The sequence below is a fragment of the Solea solea genome, chromosome 5 (assembly GCF_958295425.1).
Source record: "Solea solea chromosome 5, fSolSol10.1, whole genome shotgun sequence".
Classification (NCBI taxonomy): domain Eukaryota; kingdom Metazoa; phylum Chordata; class Actinopteri; order Pleuronectiformes; family Soleidae; genus Solea; species Solea solea.
Genome location: NC_081138.1, coordinates 18,526,766 through 18,551,209, shown reverse-complemented (window position 1 = coordinate 18,551,209; position 24,444 = coordinate 18,526,766). Strand labels below are relative to the sequence as shown.

General features: G+C 39.5%; 1 long non-coding RNA gene across 1 annotated transcript in view; it reads right to left on the bottom strand.

Annotated features, from left to right (window-relative positions):
- LOC131459873 (uncharacterized) overlaps window positions 1-24,444 on the bottom strand; it is a 147,196-nt gene that overhangs the window by 56,159 nt on the left and 66,593 nt on the right. Inside the window, exon 3 of the long non-coding RNA XR_009240294.1 lies at window positions 9,092-9,193. This is a non-coding gene — a long non-coding RNA (uncharacterized LOC131459873). The remainder of the gene's footprint in view (window positions 1-9,091; window positions 9,194-24,444) is intronic.

Genomic DNA, 24,444 nt, shown 5'->3' with positions numbered 1-24,444 from the left:
TATCTCCGGCTCTCATTGCTGTAGAGTGACATTACATGTGTTTGTAAGTAACTATTTTAAATCTATTGGCATGGAACCTTTCTTGGATTCGAAGGCACTCCAGAGGCCCTTGAGATTCCAAATACTGGGCAAAAACACTCCCTTGTCGATTTGATTACATGGGGAAAAGTTTGTGCTGCAGTCACAGAGGAAGTGTTGCACTAATGCATAATGTACTTGAAAGAAAAAGTTAAATAACTGTAGCCAAACTAGTGACATTAGGGCAGCCCGTGGCCAAGTGGAAAGGAAACTTGGCTTGTTGCCGGTTCAAGTCCCCACCAGGTCAAAAGAGCTGGGGTACCCCTGAGCATGGTACCCAACCCCCATTGCTCCCCGGGCGCTACTCAGTGTGGCAGCCCACTGCTCCTAATTCTAGGATGGGTCAACAATAGGAAACAATTTCCCTAAGGAGATTAATAAAGTATAAAAAATCATATATTGATAATTGTTGTAGTGGCAGGCATACTATAATTGCAACTGTCTGTCAATCATCCAATCGCCAATGACCCTATCCAATTGGATAGGGTCAGGATGTTTTTGTGTTTTCACATATACATATATATATATATATGTATATATATATACATATATACATATATATATACATATATACATATATATACATATATACATATATATACATATATACATATATATATATATATATATACATATATATATATCACTGATATAACATATTGTTTAACAATAAACAAATAAATTACAGAATTTATTATCTGCACTGCACTGTTATGTGCCCGTCAGTGTTGTGCATGAACATGCTGAAGGAACACGTTCATGTACAGCATGTTTCAACTTTCAACCTCTGCTGCTTTGTATAGTATTTAATTTACTTTGGGGGCTTGGGATTTGGGATTATTTAGGTAGTAGTAGATACTGCAGAAAACTATTTTAATATGTATGAATTGAACTTTAAGCTAGCTCTTTTTTTAACCGTGAACTTACACAGAACTGCATATGCCAACAAAATAAATACATCCCACTCATCAGGTTTTACTATCTCATTTCACTCTGTTATTATATTTCTAGCTGTGTCCCTCTATGTTTACCTATGTTTGAAAGCTGAAACTTTGGATACTTGGCACATATTTAACACTGCATGCAGCATAGGCATAGCACCTCTCCAAATTTCTAGTTTTGAGTATGTGTAATGTGTTTTTTTTTTTGCTTTCTTTAGTTAAATATCTAAATATACATTTGTGTTACATCGTCTCTCCCCATGGATGGAAATCAGTGTCACTGTTCATGGTTTGTATCACAAAATAAATGTGATGATTGGTCCATGATTGATGCAAGAGAAAAAAGGCTTTTATTACATTACATTAAGTTCATTTATATTAACTATAAATGATTCTCCAGCTACAGAAAAAGCAACTAAATGAGGCCACAAGTCCAAATTTTGAAGCGCAGAATAAAAGGCCAAATCAAATCAATTTCATGATGACTTACATGATGAAACAGTCATTACTGTACATGTTTGCTGGTGAGTGAAAACAAAACGTGCAGAAAAGGTTCTGGATCATTGATTTGTGTAACATTTTTGAAACATACACATACCCGTCTTGTCAGTGTGCAGGTACAGCAGGGAGGCTTGCTTGGAGCATTTTTATAGAGTTTGGACTCTCCTTAACTCAGCCTGAACTGTGTAACCTTGTCTTTCTCACCAAGATTTTGAGTAAAACTCAAGCACTTATCACAGAAGGAAATATCAAAGATCAATTTTCTGACTGGCTGCCTGGTGAGGGAGCATCTCAGAAGCCTAGATGTGGGGGATCCTGTCTTTCCTCTACCAGAGCCTGAGCCGAAAGACTCCCCACCTGTCTTCCATGTCCTCTGTGAATGCTGAGCTGAGGGGTTGGGAGGTCCCACTGCGGAGCTCTCCTGCACATTCTCAGAGACTCCATTTAGACATGTATTAACATGAGTCATTTGATCGAAAGTGTTCACTTTTGAGTACAGGTCTGAATAGACTGAAATGCAGCAGCAGCTGAGATCTTTAACCCACTGCACTGTCAAAATGATGGTCACATATTTTAGTTTTAAAACCTGAATCTTAAATCTTGAATTCACACAGACAAGCAAACACACCCCGTATGTTTACATGCACAGCTTAATTGCGCTGATCGTACAACTAGCAAAGTCAGAGAAAAGCGATTCATTGGCCGTGTACGTCTGACTCCGCCTCTGTGGGTGGTGCTGAATCAGTTTCATGCTGACCTTTACGTTACAGAAAAAACAAACAGTGAATGGTGGGACGGACGGTGAGATGGACCCTGCTGTGGTTCTGTATGTTTCGCACCTGCTGAACGTGTTAATCATGATACAAATTAGATCGAGCATGGCTCTTTTCCGGCAACGGTACTGCTGTTTATGCGTCGTCTCCTTGTACATCCAGGTCAAAGCCTGGGGAGGAAATTTTAGTGCATGCACAGAACGTCAAGTCTGAGTCCAATCCGACTAATTCAATTCGTCGGAGTCCAATTTCCACGAGCGGTAGTACCAGGTACCTGGTACTTTTTTAGTACCTGGTCTGGCGTGGTTCCAAGCAAGCTGACACAAGAATCAAGCCGAACAATGCCAAACTGTAGATCAGTTAAAAAGACTTAACAATCCTAAAAAAAAAAATGTGGTTTAATCTCCAACAATTACCAGGGAAATGTCTAAAAACTCAATATTTAACAGAGGAGTCTGGTGTATTTAGCGAAGCACTGCTGATTGTGACCAACGAGTGGCATCGCATCACAAACCCTGCCGCTGTATTTCAGTCCAGCGACTGCGTGTAAATCAAAGTCACAGCAGTTTCATGCAGCCGTGCAGTGATGACTACGCCCACATTGAGTAGGTACTATTTTGTAGTGGAAAACCAACTTTAAACGTGCCATGCTGTGCCGAGGCAAGGCAAGCTGGGACCATAGGTGGAAAAGGGGCTTCAGTGTATACAGTACATGCAGGAGTAAACAGACTATGAATCACATTATCCAGGTACGTAAGTCTAAGACTAGCTTGATTTTTTTTTTTCAGATTAATGTGTTTACATGACATTAGAAAACCAAATTATTGTCTTAGTTCATCTAAAATATGACCTTTTAATTTGACTGACATGCATAAGAGGTGTAGAGTATTTGCAGTCAGACTTGTAGAAAACATTATTTGGTCTTTGCAGCAGAAATAATGGCAACAGTATTAGCATACAGCGTGGAGAAAATCATTTTAATGCCACGTGTGAAGAGACAAACTAAACACTCTCCACATGTGATCATATTGGTAAGGAGAGATATTAATATCAGTTCCGAACAGGATCAGATTGAACTGCAGATGTGAGGAGCTGCAGCTCTTTTAGCACTTAATGAAAAAGTCTGACTGAGTGCAAATTAGCTCTACAATCAGGAACTATTCAAATGATAAAATTTAGGCTTTAACTGTACATTGTCCCTTTTAAATACATTTAACAAAATGCTAACCACGTTTTTTGTCATTAACAATTATTAAAGATTGGATATCTTATATATATATATATATATATATGTGATATAAGTTGTTCAGGCTTTGACTTCAACAAGTTAAATCAGCTTCTCGTTTCCTTTCAGGTCAGACCGACTTCACATTGCTATCCCGAAATTTCTAGTTACAGCAGAGGCTTGAACTTCATTTCATGATGTTAGATACAACAGCTCGGGTTCATTTCAGTTCTCATATCAAAGGCCTTACTGAAAAGCACTGAGGATAGACAAGTTAAAAAGGACGCTTGAAGCAGCATCATTATCAGGTCAGGGACAGCGTTCCCGAGTTTTTTTGTCAAGTTTTGCAATTTGCATTTGCAGCAGTGACAGGCAAAGGAGCAGGTGTAAACACCCTCTATTGTACAGCTTATATCCTCTATTGTGTACATCACAGATATCAGGTCAGTTCAAAGGAATCCATCATTCCAGAATACATTCCATGTGGTAATATTTATTTATTTATTTATTTTAGAAAGCAAGTAAAATGGAGGGGATTCACGTCAGATAATTGGTCAAGGGTTCAGAACACTGATCTGGTCGCACCATTTGATTTTTAATCTTTGTCAAATGAGAAGCTGCTCAAATTAAATCTCCTCCTCCTCCTCTCTGTGTGTCTCTGCCACAGACTTTTCTTTGTGCGTTTTCTTTCTCTGCTCACTTTCTGTGTGGACGTCAGAAAAACTAAACTTAAAATGATATAGCGAAAGAGTACTAGTATTCATGAACAGCACACACGCGCACACACACACACACGCACACACCATTGTCAGCCTTCAGCAGCACTGTAGGTGATGAATGACACTCCAGTTGGTGATCAAAGCCGGTGAGTGAAGCCGGGTAGCAGAGCGGTGGTTCCTTATACTGTTACCGTGCTTGACAATGCCGCTCCTGTAGCACTGTGGCTCCAGCTTGGCTGCTCCAATGTACAATGTTGTGGCTGTCTTCTTCTTCTTCTTCTCCTTTGTTATTTATCCTCGTATCGCTCATTCAAGCACGGCACATTCTTATTACCGGTGTTGCCTCCTCTCCACTGTGGTGTTTCTTAATAAGTACATAGTGCAAAGAGAATACATGCATGTTTCCAATACATGCAGGTGGAGGTGGAATTGAAAATGACTCTTTAACGTGTTGTTTTTGTAGGAGGCTTTTTGTGCCCGCGAGTCACTGATTCTCATCCATTGTAATTTCCTTGGGCTGAGAGAGGGTCATGACTATAGGAGCTGCAGGCGAGCTGCTTACACGCCTGCAAGAGAGCTCAATATTTCCAGCTCTAAGCAGCAGTTCTCTCCTCCCCTGTGGTCTGAGAGTGGCTGTCACTCTCAGGCTCCCTGTAACAGTGCCAGCCAGGCCTTTATTACTTACACACAAGTCCAAATGTGCACACTGCACATGCACACAGCGAGAGGTAGCGTCCATTAAAGTAGATCAATCACAGATCAATCTGGGGGTGTACTAGTGTTACTGTTGCTCTTTAGTCACTCGCTTCATCAAAAAGTAATACACTTAGTAGTTTTGTTAAATTCTATTCAGTAATCTACACAATCAAAACAAAATGGCATGTCTGACAATACAGTGAACATAACTGTAAATAACAAAAAAATCATTCCAATATGGATGCTGTGGCCCTGAGAGCACTTTTACTTGTGCTGCCAATCATGATAACGTCACCTTTACTGGCCTGTGTGTGTCTATCAGATTGGGTTTTCTTGAGTTGCTGTATGTTGACTGTACTGTAAGTATGTACCTACTGTATGTTTCAATAATGTTATAGCAACTCTGCTTTTTGGAGTTAGCACCCGACACACGTGACGGGAAATACGAAGCAAGGGAATTTTAGTGTTCTTTTAAAATAAAATAATGTTACTAGAGGCAGAAATTCAAATGTTTGCAGCCGCAAATATTAAGTGCATTCGACTTGAGTTGGTTTGGGCGAGGTGATACGAGTTACATGTCAACATAACCTTTTAGTTATGAAGCCACCTTCATCTAAAAAAATAAATGAGAAGTTCAGTGATCAGGGACTTCTTTACTCTTTACTTTACACATTGTCCTTTCATATTTTGTGCAAAACTGTAAATCCCCTCTCCTTGTTCATGTGGGCATATTTGTGAGTGGGACAGGTGTAGTTTGCTTTTCTGCGACAGATTAATATCTGATAAACAAGGAATCATTGGATCTTCTTGTGGAACTCAATCTAAGGTGTTGACTGATTCAGGTACTGGAAACACCTGCGACTTTACTTCAACAATGGAAATCAGCGCTGCTCCAAAAATCTAAACTTTGTGACCATAACCCCCCCCTTCAGATTTGTGATGAGAAGAAGAAATTTCCTGGAATAAGCTTTAAACGGGAAAGGAGGTGATCGGAGAAATGAAAGATGAGCCACTCTGACAGAGTAATTGTGCAGTGGAAAGTATCAGTAACCTAATTAACACTGGACTGTAGCCTTTGCCGCATTCCGATCCTGCTCTGATATGTTTCATGATGCGTTCTGACACTGTAGTTAGGGGAATCATTTCATAGTGCATGGTAGTATGAATAATGTAATTGCACTTTAGGGTTTAGAGTTATTGCATTATGCAAATGACTCCAGTGTCATGTGGAGGATAACTTAATGATGTCCCTAACCAGTTGTGCTTAACATGACAGAATGGCATTTTTAAAAAAAAAAAGGTTTTGTTGGTACGCAATATTATATTATAAAAGCTCAAAGACCCTGAAAACGACAGTCAGCACCTTATTTGATCCAACATTTGAACACAGTGTTGTTGTTTTTTTTTTTAACTAATGGGGCTGATGTCACATACTTCACAATTAGAGCACAGGTTTTCAACTGTGAATTTGTAAATATCAAGCACACAGAAAGAAAGACATGTTTTGAATCCTACCATTTCAGCCTGATTTTTGTCTGACAAACAGCGATGTTGTATGTGATTTATCCAGAAAACATAATGCATGCAGTTTAACCAAAATTTGCACAAGGCTCTGTTTCCTATGAAAAACTGTGTGACAGCCAAAACATGTCAGAGATGTTTCAGTGGACAAAAATCAAAATGCATTTCTAATATCCTGCAAAAGTGACCATGCATGTAGCTTTAAAACTGTCCATATTTCATTATTCTGATGTGGAGATTATAAGTAGTGACTCATGGTCTGCAGCCAAGAGGAGGTTAGCTTGATGAACTTTGGCATTTCAGATTTAAGTAGTGTAAGAGGGGCACACTAAGCCTCCCTATCAAAACTGGTCCTTGGGTATTACAGCTGCTTCATGGCAGACCCTCAGTCCAAATTTGCATCAGAATCTTTGTGATCAGAGCAGCTGCTCTCAGCAATGGTCAATTCAAGGTTTTGTGTGTCTGCTGGGGTCCTTATGCTGGATGGCAGATGTTCATTAGCCAGCGAGGCTTTCATCTTGGTATAGAGAACAATAGTCTGGCACTCTTTGCTGCTCTTTCATGAGCTAATAAGGTATCATATCCGACCTCAAACTAGGCAATAATCCAGTTGGCACCGAACAACTGGGATTGAGCTAAAGTTCAGCAAGTTCACACCTCAGAACAACTTCAGTGGGCAGACAAATGTCTGTTTGTATATCTAAATGCGTTTTATGTCTTACATTCTAATTCAGCATTTGTTTAAGTAGTATTCCTCCCCGCATTATTATCAAACTAAGCCGATATATTTATGTATTTACCACTGTAGTTTCATTTAGGAAAATATTTCCTTTGTATCATGTTACCATGTTATTCTGGCACGTGGTAAGGTGACATCTGAATCAAACGTAAAATTGAACACTGAAAATGGCAGGTTGTTTATTTGTTTATTTTATTTCCGTTGCAGTTTATTTAGGAACTGTCTGCTAAGTATATCTTTAAATGTATTGTAACAGCCAGCTGTTACATTAAATATGCATGTAGCCTATGTGCAGAGTGGTGTGATACATCTGTCTTAAAGATGCATGTTCTCTCACCACATACACATACACAGACACAGAGAGAGAGATTGGGAGAGATATTAATCTGTGTAATAAAATCCATTGGGATCCATACATCCAAGCTTGTTTTTGTTTTGAACTTAAATCAAGAGCAGCATATGCCAGACCCAAGTAGCAGTGACTTCACTTTAATATATGCATGTGCACACTAACACACACTCACAAACACCTCAGTGTCCAGTTTTACTTCCCCTGCAGCCTCCCGAGCAGCCCAGTCGCCCGGGCTGAGTTAGCACAAGGGATGCAGGGCAACTGCGGTCGTCAGCCTGTCACCAGCAGGGACACATTATGTGACACTGATATGCTGTGTGAAGCATGGACATGTCATTTTTGACTACAGCAAGAGGCTTCTTGGCACGGATGCCTCGGTTTGTGCCACAGCTGTCTGCGTACTCGGGAGTCAAAGGGTAGCCGTTAGGTGGGAATGACTTGTTTACCGTCTTCTCCCTCTAAGATGTACCCTGTACACCAATACAACTCTTCTTTTCTTTCTTTTTTTTTTAAAGTTTGAACGCCTTTTCTGTCATTTATGTGTTTTAACTCTCCTCTTCTGATACCCCTGGTATAACATGATGTCTGTAAAAACCTTGGATTGACTGTCACAATCTTACATACGATTATGTGGAACAAAAGCTCATAATTATATTCCAGCTACATTGTTTTAACATTTTTGATCATATTTCTTTGTAATGAGCTCCAAAACCTACATTAGCGTTCAATGGTAAAGCCTTTTGAGTGAACCTCACCCATTCATCCAATCAGAGAGGGCCACAGTCAGTTCCTATAGGTAGTCTATAGGTTGTCATTGTCAGTATTTGGCATTGTCAGTATTTTATTGCAATATATTGAATGGATTGCAATTGAATTTGGTACAACCATTCATATTCACCGTTTTAATTTAAAATGTTGGTGTCCCCACAACTTTTAACTTTTAATTTGGCTGAATGCACCATAAGACCATGTTTAGACCTGGTATTAGTGTCTGCCCTGGGTGATCTGATCACAAGTGGACAGAACTTTGGACCTTTGAGTAATTACCACAACACTGTGGTCCTGATTTGACTTTGTTTTTGTTTCCCTCTCCTCCCCAGTCACAAAAATGCACACACACATACAGATAGAGATAGAGAGAACGACAGAAACAGAGCCGTCTCAGGTTTTATCTGCAGTGCTTCAGTTACTTTTGTTTAGTTTACCTGTCTTACCCGACCTGCAGTTATGTGAGAGGCTAAATTTGTGATCAGGATAAAAATATGATTATCTTTCTAAACATCTAGGTTTATTTTTAGCAGTATAATACACTTCTAAAACTTCTGTCAGTGTTTTCCACCATAGTGATATTGTATGACACACTGTCTTGCTTTACTTGAGCTGTGTGCTTCTTCTGTCATTCCCTGGAATGTCCCATGAAATATCAGGTGAATTTCACCCCCAGGAAATGATAGAATTTGGGTAATGAAAACCAATAATTTAACTCCAGTGCCAAGGCCCAAAATAAAGTCTACACACAACAGTTAAGGAACAAGGCTGCACTTACCAGGGTGGCAGGAAATCAAAAGGGGAGGAATCCAAAAGAAAACACCACAAGAGACACCACCACTGTGGGGATTGGAATGTTACCCACTCAGGCCGACCGCATCTGTTCAAAAGGGAAAAGAATAACACATTTAGCAAAACAGGACACATAAGATGGGCCAGAAATACTAGACTAATACTCGACTTCAAAAAAAACAATACATTCAATGAAAACAAATATATTTAAATTCCCCAAAGTAGCCTAAACAGAAAGCTACAACTTAGTAAGTTGGACAACTCATTAATAAGCTCAAAGGAATCAAATATTTAAATGAAAAACATAACCCAAAATGCACAAATATGGTTTAACATTTCCAAAGAATGGTTTTAGTCAAATGATCTCAACCACTGAGTTGTGATAAATCTTTCTGAGCTACTCAAGTGTGGCATGCCAACATACTGCTTTGTATAAGCTTTGCACTGGTCGCTGGTCAGCTGTATTTAAAAGTCCTGCCTTACTGGTCGACTTACAGTATATGTGAGGAGTCACAGTCACCAGCGGGGGTGTGTTTGTGGGTGGGGCCAAGCTCATGTTTTCATGTTTCACCACCCTTATGCATATGTAGAATATCACAGCCAGATTTCTCTTTTCTTCCTCATGTCTATCCTTGCTGTTTTATTAATTAGTAACAATGATAATGTTAATACCAGTCAGAATATCAGTAAGGGAATCGATGTAAAGAGTTAGAGGGTGATTACCTCCACTTTCACCAAGGTCTCTGGGAAACAAATAACCATGTCATTTTGTTCAGTTATTGGGGATTTTACATCTCGCACTTGTGTCAACTTGCTTTCACATGCCGTCCATGCTCATGAAACAATTTTCTCCCCCTGCAGCATTTCAATGAAAGACCAGCGTGATAGTTTTTAAATGGCAACATCTCCAAGCCCGCATGTTTGCAGCCTGAGGTGACTACAGAGTGTGATCGAAAGGCCATGATTGCTCTTAAGATGACTGAAGGGTGCACTATTGCAAATCCATACAGAGCCATGAGCTGATTGATTCCAGATATTACAAAGGCGAATACTGGGGTCAGATTTAATTGATTTTTCAGAGACAAAATTTAAACTGCACAGCCAAACAGTTGTGATGAGATTTGGGGGGGGCTAGGGGGTTTGATCAGGGCTGGTTTACAACCACAATGCAGCGTTTGCTTTCATGCCACCTTGATTTGCTGCACATAATGCCTGAATAAATGATTTGTGTGAGAGTTTCTTGCATTTAGATTGTTAATATCAATCTCTAAACTTTTTCTGTACAAAACATCCTGATGTAATTCAAACAAGTAATTAGTCCAGTCTATACCCTCTAAAGCATTGTCTTTAATAATGAAAGTAGTATCTCAGAAAAAAAACAAAAAAGTGTTGTGCTGCTTTAGGAGTATGTGATTTGAATCATAATGCCTGTGCCCATTCTATATTCAAATTTATATATTTGAAGCCTTTGCTGCATGCCCCTCTGCAACGTCTCTTTGACAGACACCTGAAAAAGCTGTATCTGTAAGCAGGCATCCATGGGAATAAGCTTTGAAGCGATTACATGTGATAGCAATCTTCAATGGGACCTTGAATGACAGCTATGCATCTGTTTGGAGACAAATGCAAAACAAAATGCTGCCACTCAACTACGGCTTTCACACTTTCCCCGTCTATAAGTATCAACAGGGAAATTTCACCTCGAAAAACAGAGAGACATCACAGAATGCCCCGGCTGTTGCTCAATGCCCAGTAGACAACACGCAACCACTTCTGACCACGTCTTATTGACAGAGAGACTGTGATGCTTGAGAACTCAATCTGATCCCATGCAAAATAAAGTAGTGGTTGAGAAATGATTAATTCATTGTCTACCACTTTATCCTCCACATGAGAGCCACAGGGAGCTGGAGCTGACATAGGGCAAAAGGTGGGGTACACCCTGGACAGGTCACCAGTCGCCGATCACAGGGCATACAATTACAGACGAACAACCATTCACTCTCACATTCACACGTAGAGTCAATTCAGAGTGTCCATGTGTTTGGACTGTGGAGTACCCGGAGAAAAAACGGAAGAACTTGCAAACTCCACACAGAACCGCGATTCGAACCAGTGACCTTCTTGTGGTGCTAGCCGCTATAGCGCCATGTGGCCCCGGTTGAGAAATGATGAATGACATAACTTAAATGAATTGCTTTAATGTACCTTTCCTCCCAACGTGCCTTTAAAAAAAACATCATGGTTGACACATCTTTGATACTGTTCATTTATTTTGTCTCCGGACGATGCATTTCAAAGGGGGCCAAGATGCCACCATTGCCAAATGTGTCCCAAATATATGATATGCCAGCCAGAATGGGAGCTCCTTGGAGAGTGTCCTAGCCAAAGGCAGAAAATCAATGGGTCCATGCCAGCATCCCTGCAGCCTCTGTGCAGGAACACACTGTGGGGGGACTGACAGACACAGTTGACTTGGCAGCTCAAAGGACCTCTGACCGGAAGCCAGGCGACTCCTTGGGGAACTCGAAACACCTCTTGGGCCACTAAGTGAGAGAAGATAGAAACCAAGCTAGAGAAGAATTACAACGAGGCCCACGGAAGGCAAACAGTGAAAGAGAGAGAGGTGGGGAGTAGAGTTTTACGCAATGAAAATATTTTGTTGACACTAATCAAAAGCACAATAGGTCCTTGAAACTTCAAGAATCTTTGAAAGTATATCTACCGGAGCACTGGGGATCTACATTTATATTTCTCCTTATACTACTTTGTTCCTACTGTTTTCTTCGACAGGTAGACTGAGATGTTTGTTTGTTTTTTGGAAGATTGGGCTTAATATGCATATGTTTAGTCACTGAAAACAAAGACACCACATAAAAACCATTCATGTTCATCTCTGGTAGTCTGTATCCTCTAGCTCCGATATCTCCAGCGCTCAACATCCATTTATGTGTGTAGTGCTTAAAAGTAATCTCTATCATTTAAATGAATCCAGAGCCCCACGGCAGAGCGTTGGATGCCCGGCATCAACTCACCAGCTGCTATCTTTAAAGTCCCTGATCATTTTAGTCTGGCTCTGGTGGCTAGTTGGGATATTGATGTGGTGCCGTCTGCTGGTGTGCCTCTTCTTGCTGGCCACAAGCCAGACTTCATCAAAGACATTAGTGGGAAAAGCTCTAACTAGCAACAGGTCTGTTTCCAAGGTGAGGCAACCATTTTCACTCATCATATTTTCATACATCATCGAGGTACATCACAGGCACACCTGCGTCAGCCTGCACTAGTCATGCACTCTGATGCGGATGCTTGACTCAATATTTAGAGCTAAAGTTACGCACACGAGCAGTGCACAGCAAAATAGCAAGGAAATGTTCCGTCATCCTAGCATAATGTTTATTTTTTCACTCAAATAAATATTGACTACAAACTAAAATGAATAAAAAGGTGTGTTTTTCTTGGCCCATGTTTTATTACACAGTGTCTCAAGCTTGTTCTGCTTCCATTCACATTTAATGCTCCCACAAATGGCTTTTAAATTTTTTTAAGTTAAGTAGATAGCACAATAAGTAATGAAATATTTTTGATATAAAGTGGTCTACCTGGAAATAAAAGTACATATATCCTGTTTTATCTGTGCTATTTTGTATTAATGACATTGGAATAGTGATGCATCAATGCTTTACAGAATGTGTCATTGACAGCAGCTGGCAGGCCGAGCACCAGGCTGGGGAATGTGGGAATTGTCGATTACAAGCATAGGAGAGGCAGCGTTTTGTCAGTGGTGATATTGAAGAGTAAAGTCCATGGCAGCATCTAAACAAACAGACCTATTGGACATTTGCTGGTAACTTTGTAAAGCTGCTGCTGACAGCAATGAAAACTAACGAAATAACGGAAACTAAAAATGAAAAAGTTTTGTTTTTCATTCAATGAAATAAAAATAAAAAGTAGAGTTAAAAAAAACAACTTAAACTAACTAAAATTGTAGCAAAAATTTGCTTTTTTTTTCGTCTTTGTATATTAATTTCATACATAATCCTTTTGGGTTCATATGAAGTGTATTTACTTTTATTTTTTACAGCATTTTCATTCATTCATAATGCAATTTTTTTTAATTTGTTTTTGTTTACAATGTGGAACATAAGGCTATGCAAGCTGAACATAATATTTTTTATGTAGTTAATTGGGTTGAGATGGTTCATCTAAGTGAATCAAACCTCTCGTCTTTTATTGGGTTAATTGATTTATTTTGAAATTTTCCTCATGCTTTTCCTCAGATTGAGCTCCCTGAGACTCCTGGCTCACAAGCAATGTGATGTGTCTTATGAGGGTTCTTTATTATTATTAATTATGTTGTTATGTTTATGTGAGTCTTTAGTCTGTTGGCTATATTTTTTCTACCTGGCACACTAACTGCATCCAACCTCAGCACTATGATGCACATTTTGCATTTCAGGTAGACTGTTATATTTGAGTCCGGGACGGTTGTTCATCTGTCCTAATAAACTTTTAAAATGGCATCGTTTGCTGGGTTTTTATGACACGAAACATATTATGACCTTTTTAAATTGTGCATCTTACAACAAACTCAAACTAACACTGAAACTAATAAAAAAACACACTAAAACTAAGCATTTACGAAAAAATAAATAAAAACTAGCACTATTAAAACTAACTAATTTTGAAAACGAAAAGTCAAAAATATTCTAGCATTGGTTACAACATTATGTGAAAATGTTTAGGCTTTAGCGGGAAAGCTAATGTGGTCTGTTGCGCCAAGTGCATAGCTAATTGTCGGATGAACCATAGGCTGCTGGCTGACTGTAGCGAGGGGATATTATGGCTTATGCTAACACAGATTAACCACAATCTTCTGTACTGTAGATGGGGAAGTGATTACACTCGGGTTATTCCAAGGATAATTGGATAAGTGGTACAATCATTAAAACTGCAGTGGATACACTTAACATAAGTCTGGCTTTTAGATGAGTGGACATGTGGACTAGATTCTCATATAACAAAAATGGACAATTGTATTCCAGCTTAAATAGGTGTGGCAAACAAATACACTTTCAAAAGAGTTGTCTGAAAAGACATCTCTTTCATTTCCCAGCACTTTCAGACCACATATTGTCCTGCAAAGTGCTTGTGTGTGTGTGTGTGTGTGTGTGTGTGTGTGTGTGTGTGTGTGTGTGTGTGTGTGTCTGTGGCCCATTACCGAGTTGCTATTTTAAACGCAATGAAGAAACCACAGAAAAAAATCACTTGGGTTGAATTACTCCAATGAGCACAGCAATCAATCTTTGCTTTTTACTTCCATCCGACCACCAAGTTCATTTCACTTTGTTGAAACACGCAGATAAAAAAAAAGAGAAAAAAAAGCCTCATATTGGGTAACACAAACCGATTTAGAGAGCAATTTAAGGTACTACATAGATTTTAGGGCAAGTGATTGAGTGTTACCTCTTAATTGTACTGTATCACCATTGCAGTAAAGCTCTCAGCCACGACCTGTTGCTGGTACTGATGGTAGAAAGCGATAGCTGCCGAGTGACACATGAAGTCTGACGTAATCCGAGATCAAGCATATATTCTCTTAGAGGCCCAGAATACACGTGTATTTATATCCATATACATGTTGAACTTCCTAATCACTTCATGGCTTTAACCCGGTGATTCAAAATACAAAATTGGACACTTAAGTGAAAGCAGCTTTAGCTTTTAAAATTATTGGTTATTATTGTCAAGGAAAGGGTGACTAAGCGCACCACCACAAGGGACCAACCTGTGTTCAACATTCTAATAATCATACATGTTTTTGACGGTGAGAGGAAACTGGAGAGCAGTGACTAGTGCATGGACTAGTACTTAAACCATATACAAAAAGAAATGCCGGTCAGAGGTTGAAGCCAACACTATATTCTGAAAACATTTTGATTTCTATGTAAGTCTAAAAGAACACGACCCTACACTGAAATGTATTAAATTGCTAAGATGTTCTTCCTAGTTGAGGTCTTTTTTTTTTTTTAATACAGCACAGTTTCTAAAGTAGACACGTTCTCAATTAGACCAATCCATACCCTTGCAAATATTATTTCTAAATAATAATAAAAATGATTATTTCACAGTGGGCAAATAAAAAAATAAAACAACTAATCACTACAGCCCTACATTTATGTTTTCCCAGCAGTTACAAAGACACTTCTCTCTCCAAGTTGTCCACTTAAAGCTTACGATATGAGCTGTCGATCACAATAAACAACATCAGAAAAGAATGTACCAGCATACTGTGATAACGCGTAATGATTCATAATGAGTGGTAACATGGATCTGAGCTGAAATCAATCCGTGGGGTCGGTCTTTGCAAGCGGTCGTTCCTACGTGTCAACTGTGCGCAGTACACATCCCCTTCACAGAAAGCATTTCCCGAAAATGAGGTGATTCAACAGCATCCCACCAGGAGAAAATACTCTCAATCTGCTTTAGTTCGAACACAGAATTTAATTTTAATTAAATGGTTAATGAGCCATGGGATTAATGCCAATGACTTTTTAAAGCAAACATCTATAAATCATTAAGGCCCCATTTGAAAGGGAGAGCGAGCAGGGCTAACAAGTGTACGTGCCTCCGGCTGCCCACTGCCAGCCCCCCTACACCCCTCTCTCTCTCTCTCTCTCTCCTTCTCTGCGGCCACATCAGCATTACCACTAATCACATAAAAGGCGCACAGACAGACTGATGTCTGCGATTAATACATTTCTCGTTTTTCTTTTGTCTCGCCTCGCCTCGCTTCTTTTGTTAACATGAAAAATGCACAGCATAGAAGTACGAAGTATATTTGAAATCAGCTGCTGATGCTACATGGGGAAATGAGTGTTAAGAAGAGTCTCTTTTTTCATGACCTAGTATCAATAATATATTTTAAAAACATGTCTGGACAGAGTAAGAGACAGAGTGATCTTAGGTGTAAACCATGATGGAGAAAGGTTTACGCTGAAATTATTGGGCAGGAGGGCAAAATTGGAACATTAACAGTAAATTCTCTGTACATCTCTAGAATTAAATAATGCGTATTAGCTGCCTGTCTGAGTGAATCGAAGTTTCCTTTAATGGATCAAAATGATTTCTATTAGTTACACCATGTGGCGGTGGAGGTAACAATGGAATCCTAACTATTTAATTTGACAAAGTCAGTGACTGAGGAGCCAACTGGCCACCTGTAGATGATTTATTTGACCCTCTTACTTACTCTCGTCCTTTCCAACATCTATTGTGTTATGGAAAAAGAAAATTGGATGTAAAATCCCTGGTGGTCTGTGCTAAATTTACCTTAAACCAAATCACTAAAGCTTACTGGTGCTTGACAGTCTGGGCAGGTGTGCACACTCCTAAGCAATATCCAAGGGAGACCCGCTAGCACTGCTCACCCTTTATGCATTCTTATTTATTAATCTGACTCACTCTCCCCTGTGCTGAAGGCTTGATGTGCTGAAAATCCAACAGTGCGCTGTCAAAATGCCCGATTGTTGCCTATATGCTGTTTAAAAGCCTGTTGAAATGGCGTAGTTGGATTGGTTGGATTGGCGCTGCTCTTGAAAACGATGCTGCTTCTTTAATGACACCATGGCTGCTTCTATAACACGAGGTGTGAACTTCAAATCTAAAAAAACAAAAAAAAACACACACAACATTGTCAAGGTGGTTTCTTTGTTGACAGTGACACACAACACAATCACTGTGTGAGCACTCTTACCAACAGCGATGTCTACTGAAGTGTTAACTGCCCTGACACTGCTAGTTTCACCGGGTGTCTTGACACATTTTTCTGCAAGTCACCCCTTGGACGCATATTTTCCCAATAAATAAATAAAAAGCCTGAGTGGTGAGAGAACACACATTCTAAATACGAGCTGACAGCATCACCAGTTTGGAGACAGAAGCTTCACGGAATTTGTTTTTCTTTGCTCTTTCCCTCTATTTATTTATTTTGCTGACAATTGCAGGCAGAAAGAAGGGGCAGATAAGAGATCTGGCTTTTTTTTTGATGTCACAGTGTTCCTATCGAGTCAGTAGAAGGCCTCATCCCTTGAGGTTTAAAAAAAAAAAAAAAAATGCTGATTATATGGCAGCAAAAAGACAGCAAGCAGTCATGCAGACAGGACATCTACAGGATGAAGAAGGTGAAGGGGTTTAAGAGCAGAGATGGATGTCCATTCGGACGCTGAGATTATTATTGTTTTGTGTGATCAGGTATAATGGTGCACTTCCAAGGAAATAAAACTGTAAATTGCATTCAGTAGAAATGTGCACGTGCAGTACGGGCTTTCTGTCCGGTGCAGTTGCTGGTGAGTAAACACACAGGAGAAACAGCATACAGAGCTTAGGGAACAGATCGGGGGGGTTTTAGCTGTGATTTTACATCTAAAAAAGGACAAAACCAAAGCACTGTGGTTTCACTCAGCTGTCAAAAACTGAGTGGCACCACATTACATGGATGATTACCAATAATTCCCTTGCTGGGAGTCAACTCAAAAACAGACAACGATGTAATTACAGGCCCTTTTGGCAACCTGCTTTGTCATACAACACAATAATGACATGCTCCTTTGACACCAGACCAGTATCTTCAGACCACTCAGTAACGGCCCCTGTGAATCAAAAGTGTTGCTTAGAATAGAATCACACCAGTAATCCAGACACGTGAGACTGCAAATAAAAGCAGTATAAAATAATGCATCCTGTCTGAGGCTAAAGTGCTTGTAACGTGAACCATAAGGTCAGTGTAGGCACTCGGAAATGCATTAAACAGCGGCTCTGTAGTATTTGATTACTATACGGTACACATACTCAAGAGGCCAATGGGATGTTTTAATGTACCATAGCACAAAATGACAATAACATATCTGTCGGGACTGAGAGTGCTATTGATTGGATCCAGCACTGTGTGGTCGTTTTGACACCACCACTGAAATGGTCAGGTAAAAGAAAATAGAGCGTAATTTCCATAATTACAAAATGTGCTGTCGTAATTACTCATTACTCTTTTGAAAAGTTATTTGTTACACTACACTGATTCTATGACTTCTCCATTACGTCCCCCAAAGTTGATTATTGCACATGCACTTAGGTGAGAATGTCAAGGCAATCCGGCCGTCCGCCAGAAACAATTATGATGTGAAACAGAGTTATGAGGAAAAGTTAAAAATGTTTATTATTACCAGTGACAGGAAATGTAGTAAAATTAGTTTCTTGCAGATACGATTGTTGGATTTTTTTTTTTTTTTTTTTTTTAAGAGCAATGTTATTAAAGTAAACATTGATGTATTGCTGCCCAACACAGGTTCTCAAAGTAAATAAAGGTTACAACTAGATTAGTAATGTCCAGTGGATTATTTTAAAGTCAATTCCACCCAGTCAAACAGCATTGCAGATGGGACATAAAAGTTAAATCAAAATTGGAAAATTAAAGTTATTCCAAAAAACGAAAAAAAAAAAAAATAAATCAAGAAATGAACAGTTCTTTTCATTTTTGTTGCAGCGTTTTAACGAGCGCTATGACATGCAGGATGTTGTCACTGATTTGTTAAGTGGCCGTTTTCATTTTCACGCATCGGGAGAGAAGATGATCATGTGGAGGTATAATGCACCATCACATTTGTCCAAATGTCTCGGTCATCATTACCTCATCCCATAATGTGAATGTTGCACTTCTACTTTTGTTTGTGTGAGGCAACTGCAGCTGTGTGTGAGCATATACATTGTCGTTTGCTTGTGTGAGAGTTTCCGTTTAATTCATGTCATCTTAACGTGCGGTTTTCAGGCTAGTTTGTGAATAATTTAGACAATTCTGAGAAAAAACAAACATTACCCTAACAGCATGTGTAACACACCACACATTGTGTTGTTAAGCACACAAGATGTGTCTCCATTGTCACGATTCTGTGATACTTCCATCATCCATCCATCCATCTTCTACCGCTTTATTCTCCACACGAGGTTCACGCGGGGGGGGGCTGTGCCAATTTCAGCTGATGCTTCCATCATTTCATTGAAAATGTTAAAATTTAAAATTCAATCACTTCAAGTGTTGGTGGAAGGCTAACTTGTCAAATGTGTTGGCTCATCTAGTTACAAGGTGACTGTTTCGGAATCCCAGCTCCATTCACAACCTGTCTCTAATTCTATATCACGTATGCACTTGTCCAAATGTATCCTCTAAAGAACTGGCTTTTATGGAGTGGAAAATTGCTAATCAGGATGTTTAGGTCTACCAGAAACAAGCACTAAACCGTAGGCTTCATTTCTGCCAGGAGCTGGAGAACAAAATGTGTAAATAGCACTGCTGGGGACAGAATGTACCAACCAGTGCAGCCCACAACAAACCTGAGGCAAACAAACAGCTTGTAGCTAAACCTGGACTGGGCTTTCATTAAAGGTCTGACCAAGTGGAAGAACAGGAATCACACAGCTGAGGGTGTAGAGCATGTTTTGGCAACATGCAACTCAATTCTGTATAAAACCAGATAGGTAAAGCCACATGAATCAATATTTCCACATATATATATAATGACTGTATGTGAAAGGAGTGACTGAAATATTACTCTCTTGGTTGAGCTTGAGCATCATCGTCATCCTGATTTTATTTTTTATTCATTTAAGTAATGCTTGTCCAACGGTGATGAATAGATACAGCATTGTTTGTATGTTTCCCTCAAGGTTCACCCAAGAAAATAGTCAAACTAAGCCAAGTGGTAGCGAAAACATGACATGATCAGTGTTACAGTATTTGTTTGTTGGCCACTTCCCCAAAAGCTTCAAAATGCAATATGCCAGTGCTGTCATTGCAGCCCGCTGTACTATTTACAAGTTCACAGGAAAAAAATAATAATAATAATAATGCAAGGTTAAACATTTCTCTGAAAACGCTGTCTTCGTTGTTGATTGCCTTTTGTTTTTAGACCCCTGAGCAAGGGACACACCTCTGAAGAGAGAATTGTTCCGACAAGGAAAACTAATAATTTAAAGAAAAACATATTACTGTGTCCCCAAGGAACAAGAATCTGTGAACAGAGTGGGATGACCGTCTGACATCAATTGTCCACTACCCACGGCACTGTCACATCTTTCCTGGAACATCATTCCTCCTGTACTTTGACATCAATTCACACCTTGTCCCAAGACTCTAATGACTCTGCCATAAGCATATGGCCCTACAATATGGATTCTATGACCCTGTGGGAATTTAAACAATGTCACTGGCTCCGCTGAAGACTCCCAGATGATTGGGGGTTTTCCAAATCAGTCATTTGATACCTTAAATCTCATGTCAAATGGGATGCAATTCCTTAATCTGGTGTTTATGGAGCTTTTGAGTTAAAAATGTGTGGCTTTTCCAATGTTTATTATTAAACGTGCGGTCCTTTCTTTAACCTTCACTATCTTTTCTTCAGAAATAACACAATCAAAAGGTATGCATTTCCATTTCAGTTCACATGTTGCCATGTTTTCCAAAGAATGCATCCAATAATATCTCCTTCACACACTTGTCTAGCTCGAGTGGAATTGGGAGGTAAACTCACTTTCTCTCTCTCTCGTTCTCTCTCTCCCTCTCTGCCTCAGCCTTCACATTGGACAGCAGCAAAAGAATTGTTCACCAAGGTACCATCTATTGTACTGAGATAATTGCCCATGAGTAGAAGCTCATCAAGAGAAGAAACTGAAATTATTTCCTCATACTCAGGGACGGTGAACCGTGGAGTATAAAAAGATGATGAATCTTTATATTTCCATGGGGATCTGTGTACGACAGAGGTAGACTTGATTAGTTTGAACGGCAACAAAATTATACACAATAATTCTTCCCGTGTGCCTCTTTCTACCGCAGCCATGGACGTGGCTCCTGTTGGTTTTTGCCTTATGAGGTTATGTTGCTTGTGCAGCGCAAACGAACAATTATTTGTTTCATTCAGTCGATCGCAACAGACCAGTTCTTCCCACAAACACACATTTTCAAAACACAAAATTAAACATTGGATAGATTACATGTATTGCCTTGTGTATTTATCATCTGTAATCAAATGCCGTTTGGCTTTTTTTTCATGTGTGCATTTTTACAATGCTTTATTGTGCGTATATAACAGTTAGCATTATTCTGGTGACTCACTTTTGGTAGTTAAACACAATTTGCGCATTCCGTGGTACAGTTCTAGCACTACTCGACTCTACTCAACGTATCAACGGCTCCATTAAACTAGTTCTTTTGGGTGTACTGAAACATTACAATCAGTAAATTAAAAAAAAAACATTTTCACCGAAATTGTTCAGGACTTCCTGCATGACCGGAGCGCAGACACTGAAAAACGGAAATACGGCTGAACGGGTATGCTCATGACTCTTCCAGTGACGGCACTCTCTGCCAATCAGTGGCCGGCAGTCTGTTGACGTCACGTTTTAGTATTGGCTCAGCTCACTTGGAACCTCACCAGAGCAGGTACCAAAAAAAAAAGCACCAGGTGCCAGGTACTATCCCAACAAAAACAAACAAAATGGAGTCAAGTGACAGCTTGTAGTGATTAAAGACCAGAAGCTCCAATTAACGCTGCATATGTGTGTGTATCTGCGTCATTACCTCGTTTATGAAACCCTAAAGTTTCAGAACAAACAGTTCAGCCACTGCTGAGAAAATAGGGTTTTATTGTTTTCCTGGGCTCTGCGAAGCACTTCCCTATGCTGATGATGTCATCAGAAAACCTCACCACTCCTCTCACCACCATAGCGCCTCCTGGTGTGGGCACTAGTCCGGGCACATCCGGTTGCGTACATTCAACCGCAGAAGAAGAAGAACTACTCTCGTTGTAGCTGCTGAGATGCAGAGCATCCACCGTGCCAGAGGGGGAGCTGTGTATCTGAGAGCTGGCCTACCAATTACGTCACTTCCAGGTACCTGGCCAATCACAGGACAGTGGGAAAGCTCTCGTTGGCTGGCAAATCACAACACAGTCCACGTTGTGGGGGTGTGATTTTGGTCTGAAACAGCGCGGCTGACGAGAGCGTCAGTGAGGAGATATTTTGATCGGCTCGTTTGCAGCGACTGGGAGGATTTTAACCATGAAAACAAGTTAATATATGTAAGTAGACCTCCATAACTAACATATATGTGTGATCCAAGCATTCAATGTCACCTTTAATGGTAGTCTAGTGACTAGATTAAACTAATATGTAGCTAATATGTGGGATTTTGTTCAATTCACAGCACAATAACAGCATTATTCTTTATCCAAAACATTATGACACAACACCACCTCTGTATATCTGTGTTTTCACTGGTTGCTCTACTTCTTGCTCCTGATGCACCTTTACAACAGTAGCAAAACAGTTAGTGCTAGGGACGTGGTAGTTGTCTGTTGTCCCTTCAACGATAACCAAAATGTGTATGGCCCATCAGAATCATACCAGAACCAGGAATAATACTAAAAATAAAAAATGATCTGGAGATAATCTATGTTTTTGAATCAGAATGTTGAACAGCTTCAGTAACTACCTCTAAAACTATGTTTGGGTGCCTATTTTTAGCCACAGTGTCTGCTTTTAAAATTGTTCCCACTGACGAGAGAATATATGCAGTCACCTAGGGAAAATGCTGTACCTAGCATTTATTTTGAGAGCATCCCATCATTTAAGGATGTTCCCATTCTCAGAAATGTTCAAAAAGCTCCTTTTTTTTTCAGTCAACCAACCAGAATTGCATCAGAACCATTTATATTTAGGGATAATATTCACAAGCTACCAAGGGAACAAGATAACACAATAACATCACACTAATGACGCGGAAGAAAAAACAGGGAGACCAAAAGAGCCAAAAGCAAAGACAACATCAGGGTGATTAGGCACACAAATGTGATGGACAATATCAATGTTGCCTTTATGACATGCTACTGTGGTGGCTCTACTTTCGATTAAAAACAATATTGCCACAAGCAGCAAAAATAAAATCAAATTGAAAAAAGTAAAAGTTACAGTACAGGTGCTGAGTGATGGGAACATTTAATTTAGTGGCTTCAGTTTCAGGTGTTTGGTATTATTCCTGCTGGCTTCTCCCTTTCACTCTGTCAAAGCTGACTGGGGCACAACAGAATGGAGCCATTGCTAATAGCATTAGCAACACCTGAGTTTCTCATACTGTGACAATTCAAAATATCTACTGGGGAAAAATATAACCCATATGTTTTTTTTTGTAAGAAAGACATGTATTATTTCTTCCCACAGCTATATTATACACACACACACACATATATATATATATATATATATATATATATATATATATATATATATATATATATATATATATATATATATATATATATATGAATTAATAAGAATTAACTCTATGGTAGGTACAGGGTAAAGAAAAACAGATATACCTCCTGTTCTCAAGCACCAGAGCAAACTCTATAGGTTTTTACATGGGGGCTGTTGGGACTTGTTTAGACTGCAGCCCATATTGGATTTGTAGGCATATCCGATCAGAATCTGATCTTCCGGACCAACTGTTCATATTACATATTGCAAGTGATCAGATCCGATCTGCATACGTCCATAGTGACATTGTTAGTCTTCCACATGGATTTCTACAGTTACAGGCCACGCTCTGGAAAAACAATTTAGTAAACAATTGTCTTCCATTGTGTTGATCGTTTAACGTGTCGACGTTGTTGTTGAGTCGCGCTGCGAGTGACACTGGAGACACTTTGAAATCCTATCTGAGCAACCAAGACGTTCAGATTGAATCAGATCAGATCACATTCTAAACCAATCCGTGTTTGGATAGAGTTTGCTTTGGAAAAATCAGATCTCCTATGGTTTTCTGTTCAGACTGCCAAATTATCAAACTAGATACAATCTAGACGTGCTTAAAAATCCAATTTGGGCTGCAGTCTAACCTAGGCGTAACCTAGATGTTCAAATCAACAGCAGGTGAGCAGTGTGAATAGATGATTCACATATTTTTGCCAAATAAACATTATTGTATATTATAGCATACAGGCTGCATACTAGTAGTGTATACAAAAATCACATCCAACAATGATTTACTAGTAAGTTCAAATCATAACCTCATCATTTCAAAGCCTCTACTTGAAAATGACAGATTGCCAGTCATGTTTTTCACTGACACTGAGTTCTCAACGGGCCTGAAAATTACAACCCGACCGAAACCCGGCCTGCGGGTCTTTAAGTCCGAACCTGACCCGGCCCGCAAAGATTTACTCTTCACCACACGTGAACAACGATGATTCACAACAAACAAGATATCATTTACAACCTGCAAGAAATGTGTTT